Genomic DNA, 13,001 nt, shown 5'->3' with positions numbered 1-13,001 from the left:
CCTGGTCATTCCGTTTTTTCCCTTGTAGCTAGTGCAGTTAGGTGTAGTTCGAATCCCTTTTTTCCCTCCCCTCCCTTTACCTTCCTACTGTTCCTTCGTCTAGGGGGTTTAGAGCTGCTGTGTTTAATTTATTGGTTGAGAATTGCTGGGGCTCCAGTTTCCTCGAAGATCAGCTCTTCGGAAGGACAGTCATTAAACAATCCGAAGAACGCCGGCTGGCGTCTTAGCTGCGTGGATTCCAAGCAGCGTCCTCTACTTCCGCGTTGTGTGAGGCTGTCCGCCTCGTTGTGTGCCGCTTGGGCGCTTTCGGTCGCGCTGGGACGATAGAGGAGCTGCAGATCCCGGAAGAGGGAAACGTTTGTTTGCGCTCTCCCCCTTCCTGCCCTAACAGACTAAATAACACTCGGAAGGACAATCGCAGGGGTTTTTTATGCCGAGTATTATGGCTTTTTCCCCTTAGAAGCCCCGTTTTGGCAGTATCTTCCTCGAGTGCAATTCCCTTACTTTTCTTTCCCGATATTGGAACTGGATGCACGGACAGCAGTGGAATATTCATCTTCCTGCTGCCGAAGACCTCCCGAAGCTAATCCTGTATATTACACAAGTACAGAGGCGAGGAGGGGTGTTCGAGTCTCATTGTCCAGTCCAAATCAGGGGTAAAGCATTTTCTGACGTCCCTTTCATTTTGATTTCCTGTCCCCTGCCCTGGGCTCGGGTGTCCTCTCATGTTTGTCTATCTCATGTGGGGCCTTTGAGTCAGGGTAGTGGATTTGGGCATACCTCGTTCCTGCAGTGTCCGGGCCTGTGGAATCCAACAGCTGATAGGCGGGGGCGTGTCCAGCGGGGAGAGCAGCCCAGGTGTTGCTAGTTGGGCGCGCAGGGACTCCTGGACTCTGGAGTCCCTGCCAGAAAGCTCGCAGCCCCGCTGAGACACTTGCCTGCCCCGCGCTCCCCTCGGCGATGTCACAGGCACTCCACAGCAGTCCGGGGGTATCCTTTAAGCGCTGCGGGACCCGCGAAGCGGGTCCGGCGAGGCGCTAGGCAGTTCCTTGGCGGCTCCTTGGGCAACAATCCACAGTCCTCGATAAGGCAAGGTCGGTTCTCGCACTCCACAGGTATCCCAGTGAGCAATGGGCCGAGCCCGCTTTTCCTCCGTTGGCGGGGGGCGTGTCCAGCGGGGAGAGCAGCCCAGGTGCTGCTAGTTGGGCGCGCAGGGACTCCTGGACGCTGGAGTCCCTGCCAGAAAGCTCGCAGCCCCGCTGAGACACTTGCCTGCCCCGCACTCCCCTCGGCGATGTCACAGGCACTCCACAGCAGTCCGGGGGTATCCTTCAAGCGCTGCGGGACCCGCGAAGCGGGTCCGACGAGGCGCTAGGCAGTTCCTTGGCGGCTCCTTGGGCAACAATCCACAGTCCTCGATAAGGCAAGGTCAGTTCTCGCACTCCACAGGTATCCCAGTGAGCAATGGGCCGAACCCGCTTTTCCTCCGTTGGCGGGGGCGTGTCCAGCGGGGAGAGCAGCCCAGGTGTTGCTAGTTGGGCGCGCAGGGACTCCTGGACGCTGGAGTCCCTGCCAGAAAGCTCGCAGCCCCGCTGAGACACTTGCCTGCCCCGCGCTCCCCTCGGCGATGTCACAGGCACTCCACAGCAGTCCGGGGGTATCCTTCAAGCGCTGCGGGACCCGCGAAGCGGGTCCGGCGAGGCGCTAGGCAGTTCCTTGGCGGCTCCTTGGGCAACAATCCACAGTCCTCGATAAGGCAAGGTCAGTTCTCGCACTCCACAGGTATCCCCTGTTAGACTCATTTTTTGTGCCCTTCTGTCCTCTATTAGACTCGTTTTTCCCTTGTTTTTCTGCCCTTCTCCCCTCTGTTAGACTCGTTATTCCCTTGTTTTTCTGCCCTTCTGCCCCCTGTTAGACTCGTTTTTCTGCCCTTCTGCCCTCGGTTAGACTCGTTTTTGTGCCTTTCTGCCCCGTTAGACTCGTTTTTTGTGCCCTTCTGCCCGCTGTTAGACTCGTTTTTCCCTTGTTTTTCTGCCCTTCTGTCCTCTGTTAGACTGGTTATTTGTGCCCTTCTGCTCTCTGTTAGACTCGTTTTTCCCTTGTTTTTCTGCCCTTCTGACCTTTGTTAGACTGCTTGTTGTGCCTTTCTGCCCTCTGCATCACCACATCATCACTCAGCGCTACCCCAGCATCACTCAGCACCACCACATTATCACTCAGCACTACCACATTATCACTCAGCACCACCACAGCACCACTCAGCACCACCACAGCACCAATCAGCACCACCACAGCATCACCACAGCACCACTCAGCACCACCACAGCGTCACTCAGCACCACCACAGCATCACTCAGCACCTCCACAGCATCACTCAGCACCACTCAGCACCACCACAGCACCACTCAGCGCCACCACAGCATCACTCAGCACCACCACAGCATCACTCAGCACCACCACAGCACCAATCAGCACCACCACAGCGCCACCCCAGCCTCAATCTGCACAACCATTCAACAACTGGTTCAAATATGTTCTCTCAATGTTTCAAACTTTATTACAAATGTCACAAAAATATGTTAATATTTCACTTCTGCTCTTGGATTTTCATCACAATAAAATACACTGAACATAATCTTCACAAAAGTTATTTACAAATGTTTAAGCTATTGCCATTATAAATTAAAATCACTTTTATTTAAGTTTTAATTATTTAAAAAAATTAAAAGCCATTGTAATTTGTAATATCAATACAGCTAAGTTACGTAAATACAAAACATGTTGCATTGCAAATGCTATAGGTGTCACATTTGCGAAGTTATAACTATTGGCATTGTAAATGACAAAGATATTAATTTAACTATTTTCAAAACCAACACATAAACACAAAAAATTGTCATTTACAAGACCAATAGCTCAAACTTTCCTAATGGGAGACCTATTGCATTGCAAATGCTTATTTTTATATATGTCAGTGCTTCCTGTTGAGGTTTAATTTTCGTGACAGGCACCTCATTGCCTACTTGTAACTATTCTCTGACCCTGCTTCAAGGGTCAGAGAATAGTTGCAAGTAGGCAACGAGGCGCCAGGAAGCACTTACAGGCTTACAGCAGCAGGTCCCCAAGTTGAAGTTAATTTCTTTGTAACCCTTTTGTAAAAGGTTACAAAAAAGTAGCTTCAACTTTTGCACCTGCTGCTGTAACCCTGTAAGTGCTTGGCTGAAAATTCGTCCCCGCTGATTCGCAGATTTTACTGCAAATTTCGCGAGATTTGCAGAAAATCCGCAAATTCTGCAAGTGGAACGAATTTTCAGCCCATGCTTACACAGAAGTGCCATGCCAAGGTGTCAGCTGACTTTTGTCTGTAGAAGGGTAAGACTCTTGGAAGTGAACTTAGTTCCTGGACAAACCTCAGATAGTCATTCTGCCAAAGGAACAGAAACACCAACCCACACCGAAGGCCTTTGTCCTGCTCAGGGAGAAAATTTCACACTTCATCACAGAGGCTATTCAACTGCCAGGTGAAAGCTAGAACTCAGGCACATAGGCCTTCGGAGGCTTAAGGTGGTTAAAATATAGCTTTCTAAAAGTAGCCTTTCCGTATAATTGTTAAAAATTGATTCTACCATTAAATCAGATTTGAAATAACTACTAAAGGGCCTTTAAATTAGATTTCTAGCTGTGTCCTAACTGAAGTTAGCATTATTAAATGCAATAATGTAATTCAGTGTCTTCCTGTGGGGCGTGGCCATGGAGGCCAAAATGGTGGACATGGATTAGATAAGCTCTGCGGCGCGATCCCATAATCTGCATTTTTATCCTCAACCCGTCGGCCATCGACTCCACTGATTGCCCGCAGAAGCTGTCATTGGAGCTGGGGAACCCTGGATCTATTCTTCCCTTGGCATATGTAAGCCACCGTACCTGGGTCCCTAAAACTTACCAATATACAGTCCCCTATAATGGATTTGTGTGTTCTCCCTACCCATGGCACCCTTCTTACCATTATGATTTCGTTATTGAAGTGTGTCGAGAGGGGTCTATTTATGTTCAGCCACTTAATTACCCTACTTTTCAGGGCACAAAAATCCTCAATTTCACCTTTCTCGAGTGGGGGGACACCCACCATGACTACGGTGAAATCATTAGTCTCTGGGGGTAGGTTAGGTCTTCGTGGTCTTGAGGGAAGGTTCATTAGAGGAGATGGTGTGGTTCTATCTACTGGCTGTGCCTGTAGGGCGGGGCCTGAGGGAGGAATGGGCATGTTGGGGTTAAGAGACTTAGTTGGTGCAGGTTTAGGCCTTTGCAATTGTTGCGAGACCGCTGCATTAGCGGCTTGTGGAGGGACTGAGTTTGCTGCACTATTTGCAGACTGTTGAGGGGCTATTGTAATGGGAGCGTGTTCTTGTTGCCTTCCCTGATGACCAGCCGGGGTTTTCAGACTGCCTAGTGTGGCCTCCAAAATGGTCAGTCTGATCTCAATCTTTTTTATGCTCTCGCTAATCGGAAGCAATAGAGACCTTAACAGGAACTCCAAGTTTCCAAGCGGGACAACCGAGAGGGGAACATTGGCGATACTAGTTCCTGTGTCTTTTGTCGGAGCGGGAGCTAATTCTACCTGAGCAATAGGTTTGGGGTGTGATTCAGCCAGTGGTTTCGCTGCTAATACGGGGGGTTTTGAAGATTTCCCAAAATCCGAATAAGAAATCTTGGGTTTACTCCTTCCCTGTACTCCCTTCGATTTCCTCCTACGTTTATTAGGGGGGGGCCCGAATACTCCTTGTGTGGTGGCTGGCTTGGGTTTAGCTTTCCTGGCCTTAGGGGCTGGAGGGGGTTGGGAGACTAAGTCAATGGTCACCCTAGTAGGGCTTGGACTGGTAGCTGGGACTATACTCATGACTGCAACTGGTGGGGTGTTTGTACAATCTCTCAACAGGAGTGGGACATCATCTATTAGAGACAACTCCTCCCTTGGCATGGTGGGTTGATCTCCCAGGGGGGTGTTTTTCAAGTTATCTATTGAGCGTCTCCATTCCGCCCTTAACCGAGACAGGTTGCACTCTTTGTCCCCCTCCCCCACTGCCCGGGAGAAATAATTCTCTAGAGTCCTATTTTTAATTCCTCCCGGCTTCAGTGGGGTACTCTCCCTTGCCGGGGACGGCATAATGTGAGTGATGAATTAATCAGCAGGGGCCTCTAACAGTAGATATAACCAGAGTTTGGTTGAGCAGACCAAGAGAGTAGGCCCAGCCCGGCCTATTCCGGCCTACGACGGCCTTAGACGGTCCCGCCCTTGTCCCGGGCTGCTCCCGCGTAGCGGTTACCCTGTTAACTTATATACACTATGCTATTCAGTGGTAGGCTGATAGGCGGGGTGCGTGTCCAGCGGGGAGAGCAGCCCAGGTGTTGCTAGTTGGGCGCGCAGGGACTCCTGGACTCTGGAGTCCCTGCCAGAAAGCTCGCAGCCCCGCTGAGACACTTGCCTGCCCCGCGCTCCCCTCGGCGATGTCACAGGCACTCCACAGCAGTCCGGGGGTATCCTTCAAGCGCTGCGGGACCCCCGAAGCGGGTCCGGCGAGGCGCGGGTCCGGCGAGGCGCTAGGCAGTTCCTTGGCGGCTCCTTGGGCAACAATCCACAGTCCTCGATAAGGCAAGGTCAGTTCTCGCACTCCACAGGTATCCCAGTGAGCAATGGGCCGAGCCCGCTTTTCCTCCGTTGGCGGGGGGCGTGTCCAGCGGGGAGAGCAGCCCAGGTGCTGCTAGTTGGGCGCGCAGGGACTCCTGGACGCTGGAGTCCCTGCCAGAAAGCTCGCAGCCCCGCTGAGACACTTGCCTGCCCCGCGCTCCCCTCGGCGATGTCACAGGCACTCCACAGCAGTCCGGGGGTATCCTTCAAGCGCTGCGGGACCCGCGAAGCGGGTCCGACGAGGCGCTAGGCAGTTCCTTGGCGGCTCCTTGGGCAACAATCCACAGTCCTCGATAAGGCAAGGTCAGTTCTCGCACTCCACAGGTATCCCAGTGAGCAATGGGCCGAGCCCGCTTTTCCTCCGTTGGCGGGGGCGTGTCCAGCGGGGAGAGCAGCCCAGGTGTTGCTAGTTGGGCGCGCAGGGACTCCTGGACGCTGGAGTCCCTGCCAGAAAGCTCGCAGCCCCGCTGAGACACTTGCCTGCCCCGCGCTCCCCTCGGCGATGTCACAGGCACTCCACAGCAGTCCGGGGGTATCCTTCAAGCGCTGCGGGACCCGCGAAGCGGGTCCGACGAGGCGCTAGGCAGTTCCTTGGCGGCTCCTTGGGCAACAATCCACAGTCCTCGATAAGGCAAGGTCAGTTCTCGCACTCCACAGGTATCCCCTGTTAGACTCATTTTTTGTGCCCTTCTGTCCTCTATTAGACTCGTTTTTCCCTTGTTTTTCTGCCCTTCTGACCTTTGTTAGACTGCTTGTTGTGCCTTTCTGCCCTCTGCATCACCACATCATCACTCAGCGCTACCCCAGCATCACTCAGCACCACCACATTATCACTCAGCACTACCACATTATCACTCAGCACCACCACAGCACCACTCAGCACCACCACAGCACCAATCAGCACCACCACAGCATCACCACAGCACCACTCAGCACCACCACAGCGTCACTCAGCACCACCACAGCATCACTCAGCACCACCACAGCACCACTCAGTGCCACCACAGCATCACTCAGCACCACCACAGCATCACTCAGCACCACCACAGCACCAATCAGCACCACCACAGCGCCACCCCAGCATCAATCTGCACAACCATTCAACAACTGGTTCAAATATGTTCTCTCAATGTTTCAAACTTTATTACAAATGTCACAAAAAGATGTTAATATTTCACTTCTGCTCTTGGATTTTCATCACAATAAAATACACTGAACATAATCTTCACAAAAGTTATTTGCAAATGTTTAAGCTATTGCCATTATAAATTAAAATCACTTTTATTTAAGTATTAATTATTTAAAAAAATTAAAAGCCATTGTAATTTGTAATATCAATACAGCTAAGTTACGTAAATACAAAACATGTTGCATTACAAATGCTATAGGTGTCACATTTGCGAAGTTATAACTATTGGCATTGTAAATGACAAAGCTATTAATTTAACTATTTTCAAAACCAACACATAAACACAAAAAATTGTCATTTACAAGACCAATAGCTCAAACTTTCCTAATGGGAGACCTATTGCATTGCAAAGGCTTATTTTTATATATGTCAGTGCTTCCTGTTGAGGTTTAATTTTCGTGACAGGCACCTCATTGCCTACTTGTAACTATTCTCTGACCCTGCTTCAAGGGTCAGAGAATAGTTGCAAGTAGGCAACGAGGCGCCAGGAAGCACTTACAGGCTTACAGCAGCAGGTCCCCAAGTTGAAGTTAATTTCTTTGTAACCCTTTTGTAAAAGGTTACAAAAAAGTAGCTTCAACTTTTGCACCTGCTGCTGTAACCCTGTAAGTGCTTGGCTGAAAATTCGTCCCCGCTGATTCGCAGACTTTACTGCAAATTTCGCGAGATTTGCAGAAAATCCGCAAATTCTGCAAGTGGAACGAATTTTCAGCCCATGCTTAAACAGAAGTGCCATGCCAAGGTGTCAGCTGACTTTTGTCTGTGGAAGGGTAAGACTCTTGGAAGTGAACTTAGTTCCTGGACAAACCTCAGATAGTCATTCTGCCAAAGGAACAGAAACACCAACCCACACCGAAGGCCTTTGTCCTGCTCAGGGAGAAAATTTCACACTTCATCACAGAGGCCATTCAACTGCCAGTTGAAAGCTAGAACTCAGGCACATAGGCCTTCGGAGGCTTAAGGTGGTTAAAATATAGCTTTCTAAAAGTAGCCTTTCCGTATAATTGTTAAAAATTGATTCTACCATTAAATCAGATTTGAAATAACTACTAAAGGGCCTTTAAATTAGATTTCTAGCTGTGTCCTAACTGAAGTTAGCATTATTAAATGCAATAATGTAATTCAGTGTCTTCCTGTGGGGCGTGGCCATGGAGGCCAAAATGGTGGACATGGATTAGATGAGCTCTGCGGCGCGATCCCATAATCTGCATTTTTATCCTCAACCCGTCGGCCATCGACTCCACTGATTGCCCGCAGAAGCTGTCATTGGAGCTGGGGAACCAGCTGCATCATGAGCGGCCTCCGTGGGGCAGATGGATAGGTAGCTCTCAACAGCAGCCCGCTCTGAAGCCACGTGGCCCATTGGTATCTGGGGAAACGCACGGCCTGGTTAGACTGTTGCCGGGCAAGGCTCTCTTCATCCCACCTCACAACTCCCTGCTCTGCACTCTCCCCTTGTTCGTCCAGAGAAGAAAACTTGCTGTATATTGGTCAGGGTCCCAAGGCCTCTGGAGCAGCGACTGCCACGGCCTGAGCCATTCGCCCCCTGTGGTAATTATCAACAAGTGGGGAACACCCCATATCATCACAGCTCTGGGTGTGGGGCTAATGCAATTGTTTGATTCACGTGGTCTGCGCTTGGGTTGACAGTAGGTCTGGAGGCCTGTATTACGGGACAGCACAGACTGTAGGTCCTGCATGACTCATTCTGGCCAAACGGCCCACATTACATAGACTCCAAATGGAATCTCTGCTTACCTGATTTTTCTTCACTGGGGCTCCCTTCTGGTGCACACCATCTGCAGGGGTGTACTAGTGTCTTTTACTGACCACTGTGGACTACATAGATGGACCGCTCCGAGGTGCCTGACCGGTGCCTGACAGGGACCTGACTGCCCTCAATCAAATATTGCGGGAGCCTTAACCTGATGACGTTGGCTGGAGGCCGCCGCTGTTTCTACCTTCCCTATAGGGCACAATACCAGACTGTTTCCAGGACCTGTTGTGGCCTACATACCTGTTTCTCCCCAGACACCATCTGCCGCTCTGGGCTTCTCTTGCTGTGGGGTGTCGCTGCCTAAGCTGGCACCTGCAAGCCAGCCTAAATCCAGAATACGCCACTGAACCCTTAAGCAAAGCTGAAACCACAGATGCAAAGATGTAACGCCTCCGATCCGGTGCCCAGCTCATACACTCATGACCACTGATGCCACTGTTGGGTGTTCAGCAGCCTGCAGACTCCAATCTTGCCTCAGTTCTAGGTAAACTTGATGTGGTGCTTGCAGGAATAGATCCCTGGAAAATAAAATAGATGCTCTAGGTATAGATCTCACACTACTGAGAGATTATCATCGGAAACTCTAACACAGCGCTCACTTAAAGGAACAATCACTGGACAACTATCCAACCTCAAACACAGCACATGCAGTCCCACCTGCGTACACTATGCTAGGAGGTACGCACCCAATTGCAACATCTCATTCTGAGAAAGTATTTATGATACCTACTTGTGGTTCTAAAATAGACAACTATATATTTTTATGTACAAAACAATTGGCCTAGAGTTCAGTTCTCGAGTGTGTAAGACCCTTTGCTGATGAGTGTGTACATCAAATGCTTTACACTGTCCTCTGGTTCTGCCTCACTACTCGACAAAGCTACAACTTTAGAAGTTATATCTAACTTTAGCCTCTCCCATACCTCTGGGAGCTATGGACTCTGTGCACACTGCACCTTACTTTGGTCCAGTATATACAGAGCCACTTTCTTACAATGGGCGCCTTGCAGGTCATTTCTGGCAGGGACTCCTTTTAGAGACAACAGTCTAAAGGCAGCTCTAAGCCACTTGCCCAGAATCTGCCCAATCCTACTAAAGGCAGCAACATGGCTATCACCACTAGGGTTGTAGGGGTTTCACAAAAGGCTCCTTTAGGGGGGATAAGCTCTAAGGGCAGAGGCACCCCAGTAAGGAGGCTTACCCTATATCCCCCGCCCACACAGGACCTGTCGGTGGAAGTTTGCAGCGTTTTCTTCCCTGCAAGGAGATCACCCCTGACCAGTGACTCTTGCCCGTACTGGAGCACGGTTACTGCCTAGAACTCATTGCCACCCCACCAAACATTCCTCCTCTCACCTACACCCTGAGACCGACACACCTTACACTGCTACACAGTAGGAGGTTCAGGCGCTCCTGTCCAAAGGAGCCATTGAGCTAGTGCCCATGACCACCAGGGCAAAGGCGCCTACTCCATATACTTCCCCATTCCCAAAAAGGACAGAACTCTCTAGCCAATCCTCGCCCTCCACCCTCTCCATAGATCAATCCTGCCAGAATACTTTCACATGCGCAAGGTGAGTTCATGGCCATTCTTGACCTGAAGGACACCTACTTCCACATCTAGATTCATCCATCTCATTTTTGCCACCTCCACTTCACAGTAAGTGGCCAGCACTTCCAGAACTACCTTTCGGAGTCACTACTGCCTGAGAGTCTTTACCAAACATTTAGCATTAGTATGTGCTCACCTCCGAAGGAAGAGAAATCACATATTCCCCTACCTAGATGACTGGCTGATCAAGAACGCAAACAGACAAAAATGCCTGACTCACACTCAGATCCCTCCTACGCAGTCTAGGTTTCATGGTGCATGCCAGCACCCTTCACTCTCTGCCACGATGAAACAGCAAAAACCTTTTGCAAGGCGGTCGATATGCAGACCCAATTCTGCAGTCGACCATCACAATGAACGCATCGCTAACTGGCTTGGAGGCCCATCGCAACAATATGAGAGTCCAATGTCTTTGTTCAATGTGTTTGGCCACCTCATTGCAGGCGTCTACGCATCAACCACTTTTAACTGTTAACCATTTATCTAGCACTCCAGCTTTTCTCTAACAGATCCAAGGCAAGGTAGTTGTGGTGCATACAGACTACACAACTGTGTTCTACCTTCATAAACAAGGAGACACATTCGCACCTAGCCTGTCATCTCTAGCACAACAGATTTATTGTTGCACCATCTACCATTTACCTCCTGGCACAATGCCTTCCGGAGTGGAGAACAATTTTGCAGGCCTGCTCAGGAGGACACAGCAACAAGCCCACAAGTGGAAACTGCACCCGCAAGTCCTGCTTCATTACTTCCACAGGGGGAGCTCTCCAGACAAAGACCTTTTTACCTCCGCAGAAAACGTGTAATGCTAAAACTTCGCCAACGGGTTTCTAAACACCCAGTCTAAGGGCAGTGCTCTGTGGTTGAACTGGCAACGGATCTTTGCCTACGCTTATCCTCATCTCCTCCTATTCCGTTTGGTGAGGAAGACAACCATGATTCTGAACCCTGCTAGAGATATCCATTGTTCCACCTGAGTAGCTCCTCAACAGGCCAAACCTACTTCCTCAAGACCAAGGCAAAGTCCGGTATCCAAACTCCAGGCGCCTCAATCTAGTGATTTGACTCCTGAGGTCCTAGAGTTCGGTTACCTTGGTCTGCTCCTGGAGGGCATGAACATTCTCAGAGAGGCTCGTAGCCCACCACACACTTGCTGCACTGCAAAGTGGAAGTGTTTTGTGCACTACTGTATACCAAACAACATCAATCTGTCAACCCCTCCAGTGACATTATTTGTAACTCCCTACATCTTCAAAGAACACATTTGGTTTGAACATCCATCAGGCTACATCTAGCTGCCATTGCTGATATATGCAGAACAGAAAGTATTCTCTCCTCTTCAAAATCCCTGCAATGAAAGCATTTATGGAGGGCCTTAAGTGTGTAATTTCATTGCGGGTGCTCTCTTGTCCTGGCTTGGAACCTTAAAATTGTCCTTACTAAACTCCCGGGACTCCCTTTCGAGACACTGCATCCTTGCCCCATTCAGTTCCTGTCCTGGAAGATTGCCTTCCTCATATCAATCGCGTCACATAGGTGTGTCAGTGAGTTGCAGGCCCTCATTCTTTAATAATCTTTTTTCCAACTTCATAAAGACAAATTGGTTCTTAAAAGCAATCGTAAGGTTTTGTCCAAAGTGGTCTTCCCTTCCCACCTTAATTTGTCTATATTATTCCCAGTGTTTTCCCTCAACCTGACTTTGTCGCTGAAAGGGCACTCCACACACTTGACGTTAAGCGTGCTCTTTTGTATTACACAGTCAGGACCAAATCGCTGTTTGTTTGTTTTTGCCAGCCTGATAATTCCATCCCATGTCAAAGGCAGTAATTGGCAGACCTGCTATACTGACACTAAAAGCGCCCTACCTTCCCGCCCCAGGCCACACTCCACTCGCAAACAGGGAGCTACCATGGCGCTTTTGGGCAGTATACCCTTTGCTGATATTGTGGAGCTGCTCTGTGGTCCACTCCGCACACATTTGCAAAACACTGTGGACGTTCAGGCAAAGTAGCAGGCTTGCGTTGGTCAAGCTGTCCTCAAGACTTTGTTTCAGACCTTTGCACCAAGCTCTGTCTAGCCACCGCTTAAGGGTGTACTGCTGTACAGTCTTTGCGTAGCATGTGTTTCTACAGCCACTCATGCAATGAATAGAATATGTGCTTAGCCAGTAAGCATCTGTTCGATGCTTGTAGTGCTTTAGATTCACATGTGCCCACCCACCTTCCCGGAAGCCAGTGGGTGCTGCAGATATCTTTTAATTTTAATGCCTTTCTTTTCTACTTGCATGGTCACTTAACTTCTATACGCACTACTCCATACATACTCTCACCTGCTGGGCGAAAAGTAAATTAACAATGGAGTTAGTGACATGTCGGTGAGTGGCGCATTTACCGCCAGAGGAGTTACTGAAACCTCAGGACTTAAAAGCTTTCATCGAAGAAAAACAACTTGCAACATCTGACCCAAACACTAAATGGCAGGAGTATGTCCAGCATGGGAATCTACAGCACTACATGCCAAGGACAGGTGCTTACAGGGTACGTTGCATTTTTCTTTCTGTATGTTACCCATATTTAAAAATACAGATAGGAAACTTGATGGTTTTCTGTCCATATTTATGTATAAAAATGAGTTCAAACTGAAAATCGGTAGCCCTAGTAATAATTATAACCTGCAGTGATTGGGTTTATGCCTCTCTGGGATATTCACATATACCGGTATTCTTTTTTATGAT

General features: G+C 49.5%; 2 protein-coding genes across 2 annotated transcripts in view; one reads left to right on the top strand and one right to left on the bottom strand.

The window, feature by feature from the left end:
- The window catches only part of LOC144805858 (uncharacterized), a 2,350,900-nt gene that overhangs the window by 1,959,060 nt on the left and 378,839 nt on the right, over positions 1-13,001 (bottom strand). The gene's annotated exons all lie outside the window — the stretch shown is intronic.
- Positions 1-13,001, top strand: part of LOC144805847 (uncharacterized) — a 108,933-nt gene that overhangs the window by 84,820 nt on the left and 11,112 nt on the right. The gene's annotated exons all lie outside the window — the stretch shown is intronic.

This window comes from Lissotriton helveticus (genome assembly GCF_964261635.1).
Source record: "Lissotriton helveticus chromosome 1_1 unlocalized genomic scaffold, aLisHel1.1 SUPER_1_unloc_3, whole genome shotgun sequence".
NCBI lineage: Eukaryota > Metazoa > Chordata > Amphibia > Caudata > Salamandridae > Lissotriton > Lissotriton helveticus.
The sequence above is the reverse complement of the archived record's forward strand: the minus strand, read 5'-3'. Positions and strand labels throughout refer to the sequence as shown.